Here is a 20,149-nt window from a genome sequence, read left to right as displayed (position 1 = left end):
TTATACAAAAATATATTCTATTGGTTGTGTTTCTCTAGAGAGCCCTCACTAAGGCTTCACAACCTCCATCTAGCCCTCAAAGTCTTCCTTAATTTGAGCTCACCCTCATATCCAGTCTCATTCTACAAGAATAGCATTATATAACTATAAAAACAGTTTACACCACTGCATGGCAAGCACTTGCTAAGAACTTTATCTGCATTACTCCAGTTAATCTTTATAACAATGCCTTGAGGTAGGCTTATTTTTATTTCCATGTTGTAGATGAGGATGCTTAGATTTAGAATAATTCTGGGAATTCTTTTATTTGTTTTTTTAAAATAAACTCTTCCAACGTGGGGCTCGAATTCATGACCCCAAGATCAAGAGTCACACGTTCTACCTAATGAAGCAGCCCAGTGCCCCTCCTGGGGTGGAAGCCCATGTCTCTCTGACTCCTAAACCTCTATTCTTAGACTATCTCTACACCACCTTCACAACTTGCTAAATGAGCCCTTCTGTAATGAGGTCAAATCTTTCAATTCATTTTGACCTTGGTGTCTTAGGAAGATAATCCTTTCTAAACTTTGATGAATAACAGAATCACTGGGAAATTTTTTAAAAGTCTGAATCATTCAGCGCTAACCTTCAGAGCTACGGCTTCTCTGTGGCATGGTTCGGGAATCTGCCTTTTGAGGATTCTAGGTGAGTCTAGGAGGTCAAACCACAGGCCAGTATTTGGGAATGAGGGCCTTAGGGTAAGCCAATGGCTTTCAGTATGAATCGCTGGGAAGGCCTGTTGAAACACAGACCGCTACGCCCCATTCCCAGTGTTTCCAGTTTAGTAGATTTGGGGTGGGGGGGGCCAATCCTCTGCATTTTTAACAAGTTCCCAGGGGACGCTTTTGCCGGTGGCGCAGGGACCACATTTTGAGAACTACCGGGTTCGGCTGTTCTTGCTTTGAATATCCCTCCTTTATCCCTTCCACTAATCCAAATGTCTGTCAGTTCTTCAAAGCCACCTTCTTCACAACATCCATGTGCTCTGAACCTTCCTTCTTCTACTTCCTAGGTCAGCCGGGCTTAGCAGGTCCCAGAAGCCTCAGGGAACTCTGGGATATGAAAAAAGCATTCTTTGTTTCTGTTCTTTCCTTCAACTGTAGGACTCCAACTCCTTTTTTAAAAAGCCCAACAGATGTGTTTCAGGGTTGCCTGGGATTCCGCCCAACTGTGTGCACGTGCTCTGAGCCACTGCCCGCTCCCACCCCCACCCCCACCTCTCCCCCATTCGTCTGTCCTAGTTCCTTCCCTTTTGACTGGTTACTGAGGAGACTTCACGGAGAGGCTGCCCATGGAAGGCTCTGGGAGCTTCTGTGAAGTTACCAGCAGCCCAGAGACTGTCCATTCTGGCAGCTGCCACACCTTGCACTCAGCACTTCTCAGAAGTTTCTGTAAGACTACCCTCAGCTGTCATCCCGTTGGCTCATCCCCTCGTTCCGAGCCAGGGCCCTCGCCCCAGGTCCCAGCTGTGAATCATGATCACGGTCACTCGTAGGACAGAAAGTGACGTACTCTGACCCCTGGCGCCAAGTCTATAGGCCGTGAAGGATGCTTCACTCAGGATGAGTTCACTCTAAGGAGGCACCTCGGTCCCTCTCGCTAACTGAATTGCTGGCAGAGGCCTCTCTCGCCTCCCAGACATGCCTGGGGTTTTTTTTTGTTGTTGTTGTTGTTGTTTTAAAGATTTTATTTATTTATTTGACAGACAGAGATCACAAGCAGGCAGAGAGGCAGGCAGAGAGAGAGGAAGGGAAGCAGGCTCCCTGCTGAGCAGAGAACCTGATGCAGTACTGGATCCCAGGACCCTGGGACCATGACCTGAGCCAAAGGGAGAGGCTTTAACCCACTGAACCACCCAGGTGCCCCCAGACGCACCTGTTTAAACAGCATGTGGGAAGCAGGACTGAGTTCACCATGGGATTCCATCCACACTTGTAGTACTTAGTAGTGAGTATTTTATACGAAAGAAAAAGTCCTTGAAGTCACCTGTTATTCTTTAAAGTATAAACTTGTTGCTCCTTATAGGTGACCCACAATGACTAGAACAGTATTAAAATACATGCAGTCACCTCTTAACACAACCCCCACCCAACGTATTCCCAGCAACGTCTCCCAACATTTGCCATGACTGTGCCTCCTCCCTTCCCACAACACTGTGCACTTTTCCTCCCCTTTTCTTCCCGGACCCGCCCAAATGCTTTTCTTTTATGAACCTGCTCTCCTCCCCCTCCCCACTCTACAGATTTCTTGGCTCCTCAGTATTAGGTTTCTCTTTCCTTTTTTTTTTTTTTCCTTTTTTCCTCTTTCGAATTTTTATTTAAAATGCAGTCAGTTAACATACAGTGTAATACTAATTTCAGGAGCAGGATTTAGTGATTCATCACTTACACTCAACACCCAGTGCTCATCACATCACGTGCCCTTCTTAATGCCCATCCGCCAATGGGTCCATTCCCCCACCCACCTCTCGCCAGCAACTGTTTGTTCTCTATAATTAAGAGTGTTTAATGGTTTGCCTTTCTCCCCCCTTATATACATTTGTTTTGTGTTGTTAATTCCACATACGAGTGAGATCATATGGTGTTTGTCTTTCTCTGACTGACTTATTTCACTTCACATAGTACACTCTAGTTTCATTCACTCTAGTAAATGGCAAGAGTTCACTCTTTTTGATGGCTGAGAAATATTCTATTGTACCTGTGTGTGTGTATGTGTATGTGTGTGTGTGTGTGTGTGTGTGTGTGTGTGTGCCACTTCCTCTCTATCCATTCATTAATAGATGGACACTTGCTTTCCATAAGCTGACTAGTGTTGATAATGTGGCTGTAAACTTTAGGGTATAGGTACCCATTTGAAACACTATTCTTGTATCCTTTGGGTAAATATCTCACAGTGCAATTGCTGGGTCATAGGGTAGCTCTATTTTTAACTTTTTGAGGAACCTCCCTACTATTCTTCAGAGCAGCTGCACCAGCTTGCATTCCCATCAGCAGCGTAAGAGGTTCCCCTTTCTCTGCACCCTCGCCAACATTTGTTATTTCCTGTGTTGTTGATTTTAGCCATTCTAAAAGGCAACCCATTGGAATGAGAGAAGTTTCTCTTTCTCTCTTTCTTTACATTTAGAATCGCCAGAGAGGAGTTTGGGGGCCTCTTCTAGCACCTGGAGCCCACCCACCCCAATCCCTCATCCCCCCACTCCCCACTCTCACCCCCTGAGCCTCCAGCTGGGAGCAGGCCAAACCGGCACAGTTGCTTCCCTGTTCCTCCACCCGAGGCTCCCCGGGGAGCCAGCTCAAGGCTGGTCAATTCAGGGACGGCTCTGCCCTCCTCTTCAGCCTTCTGGACTGATCCTGGATCCCCCAGACTCCAGAGAATAGTGGTTGCAAGGCCCGGAAGACTCTATTCTTTCATTCTGCCATTAATTACTTCAGACAATCTCTCTGCCTGCCCTGACACGTTGGCAGCCCCCAGAAGCAGAGCTTTCACTCTGGGTCAGATAGATATTTTGCCATCCATCCATCCCTCCCTCCATCCATCCATTGCCACAGATGGATGGCAATTTTTGTAAGACCCTTCTTTGGTCTCATAAATATTGAGACTTCAATTTCTCTTCCATCGGGACCTCCAAACCCTCAAAGCAAGGGTCAGATCTACCAGCTCTGTGCTCCTCACCCTAGACTTCAAAAGCACTTGTATAACTTTAGCTTTGTTTCATAATAAAAAAAAAATTCTAAATATTTTTGCCCTAATCTTACCAGACTCCGTCTGTGTGTACATAGGACATATACATAGTAAATGTATACGTATATCCAATGGCCAAGAGTTTAGTGCATTGGTTATTCACATTAGCAGTAGACAGAATATGGCCATTCTTTTTTTCGAATAGAATTGGATTTGCTTAACTTGTGAACATCCTTTACATCATCCTTCTGGACACAGCTATTACCATTTTGTTTCTGGGCTAGGGTTTGTATCCAGTCATCAGACTTAAATTTTCTATTTTTCTGGTTGATTATCAAGCTTTGGTGTCTCTTCAGACTTTAGGCCTCATCCTGTAATTATCTTTAATTTAGTTTTATTATTTTCACTTATCATGTTCAGGATTCCTGTACCGTAAAACTTAACTAAAAAGACTAAAAAGACATTCAAGAGTTTCTTTGTTTTCTTTTGTTTTGCTGGACTGTATCAGAGATGGGATAAAGAATGACAGCAGGTCTCCCTCATAAAACAGCCTAGAAGTTCAGAGACTGAATTCTGGCTACGGTTTTGCCGTTCACATATTTATAACCCCAGGGAAATTATTTAAGCTTTTTCTCTGGTCCATGACACACTTGTCAAATCATGCAGGATTTATGGTAAATGTCCTCTGTGACTATGATCTATGCTGAAAACAAAACATGGGCTCATCTCTTTAGCCAGATACAATAATTAGCAAATCCATTTACTATAGCAGTAGTTTCCAAACCTTAAAGATGAACAGAAGTGCCTTTCTGACTTAAAAAAAAAATACACAGGTATCTGAGGTCCATTCAATCCTGTTGCATCCAATTTTTAAGTAATTTCTTGGTAAAGAAGCAAACTGGAAGAACTCTAGGGTTGCAGGCCAGACTTCTGAATGTTCGTGCAGTGGACCCTTGCCATCCATCTTTTGGAGAAATTAGTTCAGAATTTTGTCATTCTTCTTAATTTCTCAGTAACTAATGGAGGATGACCATGTTTGAACAGTGGCGGACATGCCAAATTTGGAACCCACGCTGTTCATGGCAAGATCTAGGCTGTCAGGATTTTCACGCACATTCTCGTGGAACCAGACACAGGACTATACTTAAAGCAATTAATGACTAGTTTTTATTCAAAATAAAACCATAAATAAATGGAAAGAGGAGGTTGGAGTCAGTATTTCCTATTGCATAAGCTTCTGTTGTAAATGTCAAGACCTCAAAAACTTTGCATGAAGTGAATTTAGCAAATAGTTACTCTAACCAAAAGGAGAGTCTTTTTTTTTTTTTTTTTTTTTTTTTTTTTTTTTTTTTTTAAAGATTTGGAGCTAGAGCGAGCACAGGCAGACAGAGTGGCAGGAAGAGGCAGAGGGAGAAGCAGGCTCCCTGCTAAGCAAGGAGCCTGATGTGGGACTCATCCCAGGACACTGGGATCATGACCAGAGCTGAAGGCAGCTGCTTAACCAACTGAGCCACCCAGGCGTCCCCAAAGGAGAGTCTTTAAAAAAGAATCTCAGATGTGAAAATATCCCTTTGGGTATTAAAATATAATGGGGCTTCTCAGCAAATTTGCCACCTGTTGGATAACTTTGTTCCAGAAAAAAAATCACCCCCAAAACAAAAATTTTCTCCCAGAAGATGTGTGGTTTTTTTAGTCTGGAAAGTGTACCATCCTCCCCAGTCCTGCCCTTCTGTATATATTATTTTTTCTGCCACTTCAAAATAATACGGTGAGTTAGTGGCTTTCCCCAATTCCAAATCAAGAACTTATCTAGCAGAAACTGTGTTTCTCTTCTCTCTGTATTGGTGAAAACTCTGACTTCAATCTGTCTTTTGGCCCAGGGGCAGAACAGTTTCTTTGAGTCCTAGGAATCTTAATTGCAGTGTTTCTTTGGGTTCTGTTTTATGGGTCCCTTCCCAAACCCCTTCATCTCTTTTCCCAAGGGACCTTCTTTCCTTCAGATCCTCCCCCTGGCTTATTGCAACAGCCTTTTTTATTCCACTGTTATCTCTAGACCATTCTGTCTGTAACAGCTTAAGTGTTCTACCATTGTCTATGCAAATGAAGCCAGGCTAGTCCTTCCTGAAAATCGTCTTAAATAATGTCCCAATACACCTAAGGGAATGCATGTGCCCTTGCTAATGGTGGGGGGGCACATTTTCAGCAACAAGTATCAAGAACGGTGTGCCCACCTTTCCAAGACAGAGCAAATAGGGTTTGAGGAACTACATCTCATCTCAAAAATTTGCAGCGGGACCCCAGTTATTAATACCCATTAATACTCATTATCTTCTATTCATCCCTGTAGCCCCACCCCCTCACCAAGGGGTACATATACATTCAGTGTCTACAGGGACTTCCTGACGAAAAACAGGCCCTTCCATACCTCTGTGCTGCAGTTCTCGAAGGTCATTCTGTTCTGTAGGAACAGCCTGTGGGGCTCCGTGGTCGATGGCATGAGGTACAATCTGCCTACTGTCCCCAGACAGGTGCTTGTCGTCACAGCGTTCCTGTCCAGTCCTCTGTGGGATTTACTTAGCCACTGGGTTCTGACAGATTTCAGGTTCTAGGGACGGTGGGGGGAGGGAGGTGGTGGCTTGCCGCTAAATGGGGCTTTGCAGGAATAGCGACTCGGGTTTGTGGCTGGAAATCTTTCCTACAGAGACTTCTTTAAGGTCAACAGATGGAGTTGGAAGATTTATTCTGGGATCTGGCTAGGGTGTCGGTGAGCTAACTGAGGGCTGCCAGGGAAAGAAGGACATATAGGTTTTATTTGGAAATTGTGCTTTTTATACCAACTTGCCATTAAAATAAAGGATTTAAAAATAAGATAAAATACTAAAATGAAAAATTAAAGAAAAATAAATGTAGCAAAAGGATAAAGAAGATAAAATAGTTTATACATAAAATGAAATAATTTGTATATAAGTCTACACGTAAGAGATCATGTCAAGGGGCGCCTGGGTGGCTCAGGTCATGATCTCAGGGTCCTGGGATCAAGGCCTGCATCAGGCTCTCTGCTCAGTGGGGAGCCTGCTTCCACCTCTCTCTCTGCCTGCCTCTCTGCCTACTTGTGATCTCTGACTTTCAAATAAATGAATAAAAATCTTTTTAAAAAAGAGAGAGAGATCATGTCAAGCAATATCCTTGAGCTGATTTAAATAGATTAAAGTTACCAACAAGCAGGGATGTGTGGCAGGCTCAGTCAGTAGAGCCTGTGACTCTTGATCTCGGGGTTGTAAATTCAAGCCACACACTGGTTGTAGAAATTACTTAAAAATAAAATCTTAAAAAAAAAAAAAAAGTTACCACCCATTGCTCTGAGGAACAGAGATTATGGAGTTGAGTAGATATTCTCAAGGGACAGGTGGTTTTAGTACGGAAAGTGTGTGCTCCTTATTTCTTTGGGTTTAATATTTGGTGTTGCTGTTTGGCTTCTGCATTTAAACAGTACAGGCAGCCAGACCTGGCTCCTTCTATGTTGGAAGGAAAACACATGACTGTGCTAGGGTCATTGTGGCCTCTTCTTTCCAGTTCACCCGGACACCACATTTAGAAAGGACAGAATCCCTTGAGAAGAATGGATGCAGGATGGCAGCAGGTAGTGAAGAGCCATTAATTTATTTAATTAAATGAGAGTAACTGAATCCAAACATCAGCCTCAAACTATGAGCTATGGGGCACCTTGAAAGTTGATGTCAATCATCCCTATTCTTTGCATCTACAAACTGAGAGCCTTTACTTGTATATTGAAGCCCAAAGCACAGAACACAGAACCCCAAGTAGATATATGCTGTGATCCTAATGGCTGCAAAGCCACCTGACTATTAAAATCCAGACCACAGACTCAAAATGGACTCACTGATGCTCAGCCCTCTGTCGCCAAAACAAGACGTTAATACAGATTCATCTCTCCCCCAAATGGAATCTTATACCAGTCACTCAGGAATCACCCAATCAGCATTAGTTAGGTAATCTGCTAGACAGATTTCTGCCATCCCCTAAAGGAAAGTAACCTTGCAATAATCAGCCCACTTTTTGGCCTAGTTCAACTTCCTTGTTCCTTCTCTCTTCTGCCTATAAAGTCTTTCATTTTGTACAGTTGCTCAGAGCTCCTTTCTATCTGCTAGACTGAATGCTGCCCAATTCATTAATTGTTGAATGGAGCCAAGAATATCTTTAAAATCTACCGAGTTGAATTCTGTTTTTTAACAGTAGGTTTTCTTATTCAGGAATAATGAACTCAATGAAAGTATTTTTCATCAATACAACCAGCATCAAACAAGCAGAGAAACATGGCAAGGGCATCCTGGCTTCCATCCCCAAATCAACATTAAGCAGTTCCACACTGTAAACCTGAGCACTCTTCAGTTGCTAGATACATTGTAGCATTTCCCTGTTTGTGGAGCTTGTGACAATATGCCCCAATGACACATCTGCCAGAAGCAGATTTAACTTCTTAAGTCCAGAAATGATTCTATCCATTGAGACTTCCTTCCGTAAAGTCTTAAAAATCATAACTACATTTTTAAAAATAAATTCTTTCCCATAATGCTGAAAACATTCACCATTGAGACGGCAGAACCAAAAAAAGGTGCATGAGGTCTTGTGAAAGATTCCCCTCTAGACAAGACCACCTCATTCCCATTATATTTGAAATACAAGTGCAGGTTGACCTTTAGCAGAACTTTTTTAAGGGATTGGTGGTTGTTCAGAATTTCATGACACTTGTTAAGTTCAGAAAGAAAGACTTTCTTTAAGAAAGGGCTACTGCAATGGAGTTTTGCACAAGGGAGAGATTGGGCAAGGTAGGGCTCAACTCTGAATACAACAGGGACTAGTGGGGATCAGCCAAGGGGCAGGGAGGGGGTGGTCAGTGGATGGAAAATTACTAAGAGGAAACATCAAGGATAGGGGAATTTTTTTTCCTTCTTTTCTTTCTTTCTTTCTTTCTTTCTTTCTTTCTTTCTTTCTTTCTTTCTTTCTTTCTTTCTCTCTAAGACTTATTTATTACTTTAGAGAGAGAACACATGAGCAGGAGGGGCAGAAGGAGAAGGAGAGAGCTCTAAAGCAAACTCTGAGCTGAGTGTGGAGCTCAATGCAGGGATTGATCTCATGACGCTGAGATAACAACCTGAACTGAAACCAAGAGTTGGATGCTTAACTGCATCCGATACTTCTGGGAAGGCCAAGATGGTAAGACATGGAAGTTGGGGGATTTTCACTAAACCAGCCCAGCAGGGTTCCTGCTAAGACTGGACTGAGCCACCCAAGGACAGAGCCTGAGGTCAGGGCTTAGTTGAGAAGGCTCAGGGGAACCTGACTCATGTTTGGTCAAGGAGAAGTTGTCTTGTTTACTAGTTACTTACGCATAAAACAGTTCCTGGTGGGTTTGCTCTCAGTGAGAACAGACACATGCATGGCAAGTCTCATAAAAGGGAAGGCTCTATGGCTATCCTCTCTCTTCCTCCCTGGGGAAGCCTGAGGGAGCAGGATGAGCACAGGGCCACATTGGGGCTGCTTCTGGGAGCCCATGGAGGGAATGTGACCTAGACCAGATTCACAGAGACTCAACTTCTTGGATTCCACAGGCTTCTGGCAGGACCCCTATGTCACCTCTCTCAGGGTGTGCCCTGCTGGCCTGAGTGGTGAGAAATGAAGCCTCTGCTCCCCACCGCACCCACCCCAGGCCTAAGGAGGATGGAAGGCAGCCTCTGGCATCACTTGGGTTTTGCACATGCCTTGTGAGTCAACATTCTCATTGTAAAGGCTCATTGTTCATGATTTTAAAAAGGAAGAAGTCTGTGCTTAGTTCCACTTTTGGAAGTAGAAAGTGTATCTTTAATCAGGCTAAAAATAAATGTGTAGGTCTGATCTACAGAGGCTTGCTAACAGTAGTCATGAGGAGGCCACATTTTCACATGGGCTTGAATGAAATAGACCAAAGGGTTAAAAAAAAAAAATCAGAATCATCTGGAATCTGACAATATTCTTCAAGGCCTTTTTTAGGTCTTATTCATATTTGTTTGGCTTTCTTGTAGTTCCTGTTTCCCCCAACTAATAGCTTTAGAACACCACTTTTATTTTGTCCCTTTTAATTTCTTGAAGCTTCTTAGGGCTCAGTTCTTTGATATGTAAAATGGGATCCTAAAGGCAGGAGGTGGGAAGTGAAACCTGGCCTTGATCAGTGTTCAAGGACCAAGAGTCTGCAGGAAAAGACTCCCTAAATACCTGGAGTTTTCCCTTTAGACCTTTCTGGGGAGGAGTTGGGCGGCAGTGGGGATGGGGAGTTTGGAAGGAAATGGAACATTTAACTTCTCTCTATGTAAATGTTCTGCTCCTCCTCAAACTTCCCCTTGCCACTTTATTTTATTTTTAAGATTCTGTTTATTTGAGAGAGAGAGTACAAGAAGGGGGATTAACGGAAGGAGAGGGAGAAGCCGACTCCCCGCTGAGCAGAGAGTCCAAGGTGGGACTCCATCCCAAAACCCTGGGTTCATGACCTGAGCCAAAGGGAGATGCTTAACCAACTTAGCCACCCAGGCATCTCATAAGAGACTCTCCACTCTAGGACACAAGCTGAGGGTTGCTGGAGAAGTGAGTGAGGGGATGGGGTAACTGGGCAACGGGTATTAAGGAGAGAAAGTGATGGGATGAGCACTGGGTATTCTATGCAACTAATAAATTACTGAATACAACATCTGAAACTAAAAGTATACAAATAAATACAATAAAAAATAAAAACCTGAAAAAATACAACTTTCACATAGGGTTAGGTGCTCAGAAACTCTTTTTTAATAAAGATGAGTGATAATAAGGATTAGAACTAAGAACTGGAAAGACATTCAGATTAACAAGATGTGCTTGCAATTTCAAAAACCTGAGCACATTTAATTTACTTATATATTCAACCTACTTATATCAGATTCCCACCCTTTGGGAGTTCCTGGGCTGTCTGTTGTCCTCCACATGAACTCCCAGCACCCCGCACCCCAGATGTACCCAGTGCCTGGGAGATGTGCCCCTGAGGAACAGACACCCGCTCTAGAGTACTGACACAGCCTCCTGGTTTCAGGATCATTAAGAAATCATTAGTGAGGACGGATTGCCAGTTTAAATTAGAATGACACTGATAGACCTATAATTAGTAGAAATGAAAATTGTTAATTAAACGTGTATCTTATTTCCCCCTGGTGTGATCTCTATTTGCCACTTGGTTTCAACAAAAAATGAAACCATTTGATAGATTTTTCTCAACCCAAAACAAACATTTTAAAAAATAGAAAAAAAAAAGCGCCTAACTTTCTAAGGCTTAAACTTTGTCCCCTCAGAGCTCATTTTGAAATTAGACTATAGTGTGTGGATTCTGAAAAAAAAAATTTTAAACATTTTGCTTCCAGTTGTTATGGGCTGAATTGCATCCACTCAAAATCCATAAAGGGCCAAAAACCAGGGGTGAAAAAAAAAACCAAAAACACAGTTGGGATAGGCTCAGCCTATTGCATTTATCACAGCAGACAGAGGAAACTCACAATTTCAACTTGATCTATCCATAAAGTGACCCATAATTTTTTGCATAATTGCTTCTGATATTGAAAGGGGTTCAGTTACTAATTACTCCAGGAAAGAGGTACAACAAGTGAGTATTCTACCCATTACCATGCCTGGCCCCAGCACACCCTTGTCTATACCCTCCTACGCCCCCACGATTGTTCTTGAATCCCTTGATCTTTTCACTGGATCTGAACCTTTGCATCCTCGGACTTCAGTATTGAGATCGGGCTCTGCAGCACCACAATGCTTACGTGTAGTTTTTGTAGTTAATTCTACACTGAATTGTCAAGAGTTGTCTGAATGAATCATAGACCAGAAGCTTTTCTCTCAATAATAAAAATGCTGGTCAGACACTATATTCAGTGATAGCTATAAAAAGCTTCATAAAATGAAGACATCCTGAGGTCAAATAGAAATTGTGTTTTTCAGAATAAGCACTCAGAGATCTCTGCGCTGAGATTCAGGCTTTCTGAGAAAGGTGACTAGGATGTAGAACTGTCCATTAAACTCATTAAATTAAACCCAACCTCTCTGGCACAGTGGGCTCTGAATGGGTAGCTTTGTTTGATTGCTTTCCAGAAACTCTTGGCACTCACTTAGTAATATAATAAGCGTGATTTTTTTTTTTTGGATGACTTTCATATTGCTTCTAAGAGAAATTTTCAAATATTTTTCCCCAACAACAACAAAAGCCCATTTCTGGAAGATTCCCAGTTTATCTATTCCCTTGTTTGCTGTCTACAATCTCACATGTACATGGAGCAAAACCAGTCTCCTCATAGGTTCCAGAACTTGGGATTTCAAAGTTTCATATAAGGATATATAATCTGATTATTTCATCTGGGGTCAATGGCAAATTACTTCATATAAATAATGGTTTCCTAATTTTGATAAGCTTTCAACTTCACAATGAGCTTTTGTATGCGTTATCTCACTTAAGTTTTACAACAAACCCACAATGTGAATTGCTTTAACACCATTTCAGGGCTGAGGAAAACGGAACTCAGACAGGTTGGGGAATTGCTCCAGACTAGAGTCTGCAAATGTCCAAGTAGACCTACACCCACTGGATTTGTACCCATTTCATCGCCACGACATCACCATTGTCTCCTGACATTTCATCTCAAGAGAAATTACAGCTCCTGAATTTAGAATGAGCTGATCCGCTTCACCTCGCCCAATGGAAATCTCTCTGGTTTCTGGATTAGGGACAAACTATACCTACTATCTTCTTTCTAATTTCTCTGTTTCTTCTTTCCTTTGAATCATATTATTTTTCCCTGGAATTTTCATGCCTACTCCTGCTCTTCAGAAAGTCTCCACAACAACATAAACGAGTTACATCTGGATCTTATCAAACAGAGCAGTGGGCTGAGCCTAGGACACTCAACTTCCGGTTTGGGGAAGCCCTTCTTGAAGATTAAAAGGGGAGAGGAGCCTGTATGATGGCGCAGTGGGTTTAGCTTCAGACTCTTGGTTTAGGCTCCGGTCCTGATCTCAGCGTTAATAGGATCATTAGGAGATGGAGACCCATGAGATTTTCCCTCTCCTTCTGCCCCTCCTGCTCACGCTCTCTCTCTCTCTCTCAAATAAGTAAATAAACCTTTAGAAAGAAAAAAAAAAAAAAAAAAGGCAGGGGCGCCTGGGTGGCTCAGTGGGTTAACCTTCTGCCTTCAGCTCAGGTCATGATCTCAGGATCCTGGGAGTGAGCCCCTCATTAGGCTCTCTGCTCAGTGGGTAGCCCGCTTCCCTCTCTCTCTCTCTCTCTCTCTCTGCCTGCTTGTGATCTCTCTCTCTCTGTCAAATAAATAAAATCTTAAAAAAAAAAAAAGCAAGGTAAGGAAAATCTATTTAGAGAAAACAACTTTTCTTTATCTAAACTCTTCCCCTGAAACTCCTTTTCAAAAAAATAATTTAGATTTAAGTTCCTTGCATAGAAGCTTGCTTTGTTTCTTTTTCTCCAGAGGACACAGTGACATGGTCCAGTGACTCATCAGCACTACATTAATACAGTCTGTGTTTTTACTAACCTTGATAGTTTAGTGTATTCCAAACAGATCATCTGCATCAGAATGACCTGGAATGTTTGTTTTAAGTGCAATTCTTGGGCTCAATTCAAGCCTTACAAAATCAAAATATCTGGCTGAGCAGCTGGGAAATCTGCGTTATAAACACAGACCTGGGGGATCCTCAGGTCTGAGAAGTGTTGTGGAAGGAACCCAGGCCCCCCATACAAGCTGCAGCCACCAACATTCTCCTCGAGCTGGGAAATCACGGCACTGAGATTCCCACCATCTGAGAAAGGTGCCTGGGATGGTGCACCATCCATTAAACTCATTACAGTTGGGCAGACTTCAGTGGAATTATAGTACAAACCCAAAAGGCAGTTAAGGAAACTGAAGCCCAGGGGGAACAAGTGATTAAGGAAAAGTCCTTCTCAATATTATTCACGGTTCCAAACAAAACAATGAATCAAGGGTTTCTGTTGTTTTTAAATCTTTGTGGGCCTGAACCACTCCTCCAAAGAGGTATACCCCCCCAACCTCCAAACTCATCTGCTTCAAAATATGAAGCCTCCCTCTTTTAAAAACAATCGTAAATGTTCTGGTATTGAGAAAAGTTCATCAGCCCCAAATACAATGGATTAAAGAGCTCTGATATTCAAGGTGACCTTGGAGGCCAGTGGATTACTCCTTGTAGACTAGTTCTCAAATTTTGGGGACTTAATCTGTTCACCTAGAAGTGTTCAGGTAGCGGTACTGACAAGAAATGGAGTTGTAAAGTGGAAACGTGATGGGATAATTTACAAAATCTCAATAATCAAAAATTGCCAATGTTCATGTCATCGTTGTAGCACAGAAGCATCTCTGGGAAGAAAATGACTCAATGAGAATGAGTTGCAAAGTCAGCCTGTGGGTTCTTCCTCCACAGTAAGACTGGAGTTTTCTTGGTTACCTGTCCTTATTCGGTAGCATCTGGTGGTTTGATTGCGCATTTGTGTAGGTCTTCTAGAACAGTGCTTTCCAGCATTTCACTTGGCATTGCTGGGGTGTATAATAAGGGTACGCTGAATGTTTAAAAAAAACTACCTACTTGTTTTCCAAAGTGGCTGTGATATTTGGCATTTTCCTTAGAAATGTGGAGAGAGTTCAGCTGGTCCCCATCTTCGTCAGCACTCAGAGCTGTCAGTCATCTGTAATTATAGCCATTCCAGTAGGTGTGTGATGCTACCTCCTTTTTACTTTAATTTGCATGTCCTTAATCACTAATGAGGTTGAATAAGTTTTTATGTGCCAAATTTCCATTTGTATCTCTTCTGTGATGAAGTCATGTTTACCCCATGTTTTGTGGTAATCAGCGAGCAGATTCTGTGTCAGTTTTGCTAGATCTATGGCTAAAGTTTTCTTTTTGTTTTTTGGAGCTATTGTAAATGGCACTTTATTTACTTATTTTTAAAGATTTTGTTTACTTATTTGTCAGAGAGACAGAAAGAGGGAGAGAAGCACAAGGAGGGGAAGCAGCAGGCAGAGGGAGAAGCAGGCTCCCCGCTGAGCAAGAAGCCAGACATGGGACTGGATCCGAAGACCCTGAGATCAAGACCTGAGCTGAAGGCAGATGCTTAACCGACTAAGCTATCCAGGCATGCTGTAAATGACACTCTAAAAAAGTTTTCGACACATTGGGCCCAACAGATTCAACAGAAATATGATTCAGTTGTGTGTGTTGACCTTGTATCCTATCCTGTGACTTGCTGATCTCCCGTATTAGTATTAGAAGTGTTTTTGTAGATTCATTGGAGTTTTTTTGTATGTAGGTAATCATGCTTTCTGCAGTTAGGGATGGTTTTATTTCTTCATTTCTAATGAGTATTCTGCATATCTATCTATCTGTCTATCTATCTTCTGTCTATCTGTCCATATTTTGTCTTATTGCGCTGGTGGACTTCCAGTACCATGGTCAATAGGAATGGCAAGAGTGTACATCCTTGCCTTGTTCTTGATCTTAGTTATGTTTTCATTTTTAAAAGTTCAGCTTGTTTCTTCTTTATATCTTTTGTTTCTTTGCTGAGGCTTTCTATGTTTCCATTTGTTTCCAGAATGTTCATAATTGCTGGCTAAAATATTTGCTTGGTAGCTACTCAAGTCCTTGTCACATCCTTCCAACATCTGTGTCATCCTAGCATTGGCATCTGTTGATTCTCCTTTCCTATGAAAGCTGAAAGTGTCCTGGTTCTTCATATACTGAGCAACTTCAGGTTGTGCCCTGGACATTTTAATATTATCTTACAAGATTTTGGGTCTCACTTAAATCCTATGGAGAGTGTGGCCATTTTTGTGGTAGTAGGCGGTTGACTTGGTTAGGTTCAGGTGACAAGGTCCAATCTGCCTCTAATGGGTGAGATCCAAAGGCAGCTCTATCTTCAAAGTTCTTTTCTATTCACATCCATCTTAGATGTATGCCACCTTAATTGTCAGTTTGGGAAGTGAGCATGAGTGAATGAAGCGAAGAAAAATAAATAAATATGGCTGTACTCCTTCTGCCCTCTGAGACAGAATTAAAAGTTTTCTCCTGGAGTTCTCCTTCTGAGGCTCAGTTCCCGATTATGGGTTTCATGCTGCATTGCATTCAGGCTGGAAGGTACCAGCAGAAAAAAAGTTATAAACTGTTAGATGGTAATACCCTGAATTCTGTGTTTTTCTCCAATCCACCTGGCACCCTTTACTTTTTGGAGTCCTCAAATGAATTCTTTGTGTAGTTGTTTCAGTGGCATTTAGCACAGGACAGAGAGTGGCATGTGCTTCCTTCAGCCCGCCTGGAGCTGGATCTTCTTTGCCTTTCCACATCCACTGGATTTTTAAAACAACTTTATCGATAAATAAGTTGCATACTGTAAAATTCACCTAGTTAGAGTGTACAGTCCAATGGTTTATGTATCTTTAGAGTTTGCAACCACCATTGATTTTATAACATTTTTATCATCCCCCCAAATGAGCCCATATCCATTAGCAATCATTTCCTATTTCCTTCAATCTCTCCATCCCTAGTCCTAGGCAATGACTGATCTACTTTCTGTAAGTTTTCCTGTTGTAAATATTTCATAAGAATAGAATCATACAATATGGTCTTCTGTTATTGGCTTCCTTCATTAGCATCTTGTTTTTCAGAAGCCACCCATGTCATAGCACATATCAGTGCATCATCCTATGAGTGCTGAGTAATTTTCCATTGTATGGATATAACCCATTTTATTTATTCACTCATCAGTGATAGACATTTGGGTTTCCACTTATTCGCTTATTGGTTTCCACTTTCTGGACTCTTTAGTCCATTGATCTCTGTGCCCATCCTTATGGTAGTCCCACCATCTTTATTAATATAGCTTTGTAATAAGTTTGAAATCAGAAAATGAGATTTCTCCAATGTTGTTCTTTTTTTTCCTGGCCTATTCTAGGTTCCTTGAATGTACCTACCAAATTTAGGATCATATTATTAATTCCTACAAAGAAGCCAGCCATAATGATAATTGTGTTGAGTCTGTAGATCAGTTTGGGGAATATTGCCATCTTAACAACTTTGTCTTCTGAACCATGTACATGGGACATCTTTCCACTTATTCAGGTCTTCTTTAACTTCTTTAAGCAATCTTTTATAGTTTTCAGAATAAAAATTTTATGCTTCTTTTATTAAATTTATTACTAAGTATTTTTTCTTTTGCTATTGCAAATATGACCTTTTTTCTTAATTTCATTTTTGCATTGTTTCTTTGAGTCCATTGAATTTTAACTTCAAGCACTATATTTCTAGTCCTGTTTGTATATTTTTTCATATTGGCCTAGTTATTCATGATTTGATATATATACCTTTTAATTTTTTAACCTTAATTCCAGTTAGTTAACATTCAGTGTTATATTAGATTCCGGAGTACAATATAGTGATTCCACACTTCCATACAGCACCTTGTGCTCATCACAAGTGTGCTCCTTCATCCCCATCACCTATTTCACCCACCCCACCCCCATTTCCCCTCTGGTAACTACCAGTTTTTTCTCTATAGTTAAGAATCAGTTTCTTGATTTCTCTCTCTCTCTCTCTCTTTGCCCCTCCCTTTGCCCATTTGCTTTGTTTCTTAAATTCCACAATTGAGTGAAACCATATAATATTTGTCTTTCTCTAACTTATTTCACTTAGCATTATACTCTCTAGCTCCACTCATGTTGCAAAAAGCAAGATTTCATTATTTTTTATGGCTGAATCATATTCCATTATATGAAATCATATTCCATTATAAATATATACCACTTCTTTCTCCATTCATCAATCAGTGGACTCTTGGGCTGCTACCAAATCTTGGCTATTGTAAATAATGCTGCAATAAACATAGTGGTGCATGTATCCTTTGAATTAGGGTTCTTATATTCTTTGAGTAAATACCAAGTAGTGTGATTGCTGGATCATAAGGTAGTTCTATTTTTAACTTTTTGAGGAACTTCCATACTGTCTTCCACAGTGGCTACACCAGTTTGCATTCCCACCAACAGTACACAACTGTTCCTTTTTCTCTATATCTGCGCCAACACCTGTTGTTTCTTGTGCTGTTGTTTTTGCCATTCTGACAGGTGTGTAATATATTTTTTAACACAAAAAATAGTCAGATCCAGAATCATCAGATACAGAACTTACTCTGTATCTAATTATTTCAATACCTGAAGTCTCCAGGTTGTGTTTTCTCCCCTTGTTCTCTTCTATGTATCTCTCATGAAGATTTCTTTCTTCCTTTGCTTACTTCTTTGATTTCATTTGCAGAAATGGTGTAAGGCTTAGATTGGAGGTGGTTGTGTGTTTGTGCCAGATCCCGTGATCACTTGTAACTGATTTTTCAGATGTACTTTTACCACACTTGAAGTATGCATTCCTGTTCGCACCTGTCTGAATGTTAGGGATCTTCTGGGGGACACCTGTGTCACTCAGCCAAATTTGAGATAAATTTGAGATAAATTTGCTAGATATTTGAGATAAATTGCTAACTCTCTCCCTTCACATGGGGATAATTTTCTATTTTCTCTGATTACTGAGATCATCAACCTTTGTAAGCTGCCACTTTATATGTGGGTCAACTGTCCAACTCCCCACTCTACTCAAGATTCAGATTTTGTATTTGGATCTTTAAATCAAAAGTTCTTATGCCCCAGGGATGGCAAATACCATGGACAAGCACCATTCCAGAATTTACATGCCTCTTTAAAATGTATACTTTCTTATCATTTTGCCCATACTATTAGTAGTTTTCTTCCCACTCGAACATGTGTTATAAAATATTTCAAATAAAGTTATTCAGCAATTTTCATTTCTTCCAAACATTTCATCAACAATATTGCTTGCAATGGAACTTAATTAACGTCTTTTTAATTTCACTCCAACTGAAGTTAGAAGGTGTGGAATTTGATCCTGCTTCTAGCAGCATGACCTTTGCTAAGTCTTTCATTTTCTCTGTGCTTTAGTGACTCCATTTGTGAAAAATGAGGAGATTGGACTAAATTATTTTTATGGATGCTTTCAGCTATAAAAGTCCATGACTCTTACGTGCAATAATTCCTAATTGTGCAGGAACTTCGATAGTTATTAATCATATTCAGGGAGTTCTTTCATATCAGTGAGGATGAGATAGTTCTACTCAAAAGTGTAGTTTTTCTCTGACCTGAGTGACTTATTCATTTTCTCTCAGATAGTGGGAGTACTTTTAGTGGGGCCTGTACACCTGATTGATTAGTATCATAATTCTACTTTAAAATTTAAGAGTTAGAAAAAATGTACCAAAGTAAAATTTTGTTATTTTTCTTCACGTGGATTTTAATAGTAGCCAGAAAAGGTTAAATAACAATATCATACCCTTGGAAGCAAGGTATTTCAAAACTATACTAATTTTGTTATTGTGTTTTTATTTTATCTTTAAGATATGGTTTGGATTTTTTTAAAAAAATTCTTCTAAAATTTCTGATAAAACTCAGGGATAACTGTATTTCTAGCAGATTCAATATTTTCAAAGTCTTTCAATAAAACAAGCCATAAATTGGGAGCAGGCATCAAAAAGGAAATGTCCTCTGAAGCAAACATTCTGTTTACTGCTGAGAACCCATGAATCACAGAAAGCAACATAACCTAAAAGTGTGTTTTCTTTCTGCCATTTCAAGTTGCAGGAGCAAATCTGTGGCCTTAAAGTAATGAAATGCACTGAGATAGTACAAAAATACATTATTCAGTTCCTTGCTACATAATGTGATTTAAATTGTTTTTCATTCCATTATCCTCGGCTCTTGGGCACTTAAGTTGAGGCAGATTTATGAGTATTTCATAATTAACAAGTGTTCCTCTCTGACAAAGAAAGTAGTTTGGTGGAGGGTGGGAGTCTTTGCTCTCTGTCCCTGCTAAGCTTCTCCTTCAACACATTTGTGTCCTACCAGTCTAAGACTCCATTAACTTTAAAAGCAAATTAGAATCTAGATTCTTTAACTGTTCCCCATTTGCTCAAATCAAAAGGCATTTAATTAGTTTGGTTCTAGGATATATTAGTACAATCACAGCATCTAATATAGTTTAACACGATGGTCTAATACTATGAAGCGTCAGTGAAAGACTTTGAAGCTGAATTATGGCCAATGCCCAAAGGACATCCTGGACAAAGTCTATGACTCTATTCTAAATTTGTAAGGCTGTCATCCATATATAAAGCCTTAAAAGAGCCATTTCACCATGTTGGGAGGCAGTGAGTCCATTGACAAAAGTAAAAGTTTGAAAGTTCTTTTTTCCAAAATTATTTTGGCAGAGCCTGTCAGTCCTC

The 20,149-nt window shown here is 40.7% G+C and overlaps 1 long non-coding RNA gene across 1 annotated transcript; it reads left to right on the top strand.

Moving 5' to 3' along the window:
• Window positions 1-336: 336 nt before the first annotated feature.
• Window positions 337-18,502, top strand: LOC116588365. Its single transcript, XR_004284914.1, has 3 exons — window positions 337-412; window positions 10,563-10,566; window positions 18,490-18,502. It is a non-coding gene; the product is annotated as an uncharacterized LOC116588365 (long non-coding RNA).
• Window positions 18,503-20,149: the final 1,647 nt, after the last annotated feature.

Source organism: Mustela erminea, chromosome 4 (genome assembly GCF_009829155.1).
Source record: "Mustela erminea isolate mMusErm1 chromosome 4, mMusErm1.Pri, whole genome shotgun sequence".
Classification (NCBI taxonomy): domain Eukaryota; kingdom Metazoa; phylum Chordata; class Mammalia; order Carnivora; family Mustelidae; genus Mustela; species Mustela erminea.
The sequence above is the reverse complement of the archived record's forward strand: the minus strand, read 5'-3'. Positions and strand labels throughout refer to the sequence as shown.